The 1,961-nt window shown below is 38.9% G+C and overlaps 1 long non-coding RNA gene across 1 annotated transcript in view; it reads right to left on the bottom strand.

Moving 5' to 3' along the window:
* Positions 1-751: 751 nt before the first annotated feature.
* The window catches only part of LOC109299680, a 15,774-nt gene continuing 14,564 nt past the window's right edge, over positions 752-1,961 (bottom strand). Inside the window, exon 3 of the long non-coding RNA XR_002097955.1 lies at positions 752-939. This is a non-coding gene — a long non-coding RNA (uncharacterized LOC109299680). The remainder of the gene's footprint in view (positions 940-1,961) is intronic.

Below are 1,961 nucleotides of genomic sequence, written 5' to 3' on the forward strand. Positions count from 1 at the left end.
AAGCATTCTCAATAGTGTAAATCATTGTCTTTTCTCTTGACAAGGGGTTATCTGATTTGGAACATCTCAAAAAACTGATTGATAATCAGGAAAACATAAGGTTAAGGAGTAACCAGACACTTAGGAGCCAGCTTGAAATTCCTATGGATAGTAGATATACTGATGGAATATCTCTTGGTTTCTTCAGAAACAATAGATAGCTTGCAGCATCAGGGTTTTGGATTTTTACTTGTTGTGAACAAGCCTCAGCTTAGCATGACTTTTCCAGATCTTACTTTAGTCTTTTAACAGACTTAAGGCAATTATTGGAGTGTTCATAACCTTTGGTGGGGAGGACTTCCACCAGTCATCCTGGGAAAAGTATGACAACACTTGTGGTCAGGGCTCCAATGGGCTGGATGCTGTGATGAACCCCTTTACCATTGTTCAAATGTTGCCCATACCCCCTCTGACTGTGTCTCTTTGCCTCTGCATTCCCTAACCCGGCAACCAAGTTTTAGTCAAGTTTAAATAGGCCTCGCATAGTGGGACTGGGGAATGTAGGGCCCGAGATGCCTATTAAACTTTACTTCTGCTTAGAGGTTTGTGTGTGTGTGTGGGGGGAAGTCCTTTGTAAATCCAGACTAGAACTGGTCTGATAAATGCTGAGCTGGGTGTGTGTAAATGTGGGTTGATTAGCATTTGGAGCACAGATTCCCCATCATGCAGTGCTCCCCTGCTTCTCTGATCCCAGAATTCACTGCAGTCTTTGCTTCAGGCTTTCTGTTCTCCATCTCCCATGTAAATGAATGGTCATCTGGTTCGATCTCAGATGCAAATCAGACCTAGAACAGTTGCTCCCTTATCCGGAGGGCTTTAGGTATGTCTCCCATTGCATCTTAATCAGTTTTGTTTAGGTGGGGGTGGAGAGGGCAGGGAATTCTTTGCGAGTCAGACAGACTGTCAGCTCAGCAACATGGAGCTGAGAGGTAACAATCTCACTGATGCCAGAGGAAAGACAGTCAGGACTGGGCTTCCCTGTGCTGTTCCAGTTTTCTCCTCTGACTTCTTCTATCCTGACACCATCACTTAGTGTTTTAAGTTGGGTCAGATGTAAGCCATAGCAGTCTCTTCTTCCTTCTGTTTTTGTTTCAGTGTTATGTTATATTATTCACACACTACTATATTTTGGTTCAATAATAAAAATCATTATAAAAAAGAACAGCAGGTACTACTGCAGATCTTAGCACTTAGACATTATTTTTGCAGAAGAGAAGTTATGAAGAGTAGTACCTGAGTAGTACCATAATAATTCATATAACCATTAAGCTGCCATGTCTTCCTTAGTCTGGCCATCTGGAAATACAACTAAATTATTTTCACCAAATGTATTTTGAAAACATATTTAATGCTATCTACCAAAGATGTTATTTGTACCTCGTCATTGTACCTAAGAGTTTGAATAATTTTGTGGCTTGCATTTTGGGTGTATTTGTATAATCTATTCCATCTTCATTATCCAAATGAGTGTTTGCTCTGCTGAATGTCAATGAATGTCAAGTATTTTCTCCCCAGTTATATAACTAAAATAGTTGAAACCAGGAAATAGTGAATAATGAATTTCCACTACAAATTTCAGATGAACAAACAGCAGTCAGAAGTTCAGAAGTCTAAACTTCAGAATTCATAATGATTTTCATGTATACAGCAGTCATATATATACTGATAAAAAAATTCTATTTCCATCTTTTATTCACAAAGACGATCTTTTATTGGCCCAGTTATGCCCACTAGGAAACTTTATGCCCAAAAGATTGTTCAGCATGTCTCCCAACTACAGTATATACCAGTAATTGATCTAATAACAGATATCACAAAAAAGAATTTTCTTCTCACACATTTCCTGGACCACCATGGCCATGACACTCCAAACTTACTTTATTCACAAAGGGTCATTATGAATCAAATAGCTTTTATTAAAC

This window comes from Gavialis gangeticus, unplaced genomic scaffold (assembly GCF_001723915.1).
Source record: "Gavialis gangeticus isolate Ggan-Ray unplaced genomic scaffold, GavGan_comp1, whole genome shotgun sequence".
NCBI lineage: Eukaryota > Metazoa > Chordata > Crocodylia > Gavialidae > Gavialis > Gavialis gangeticus.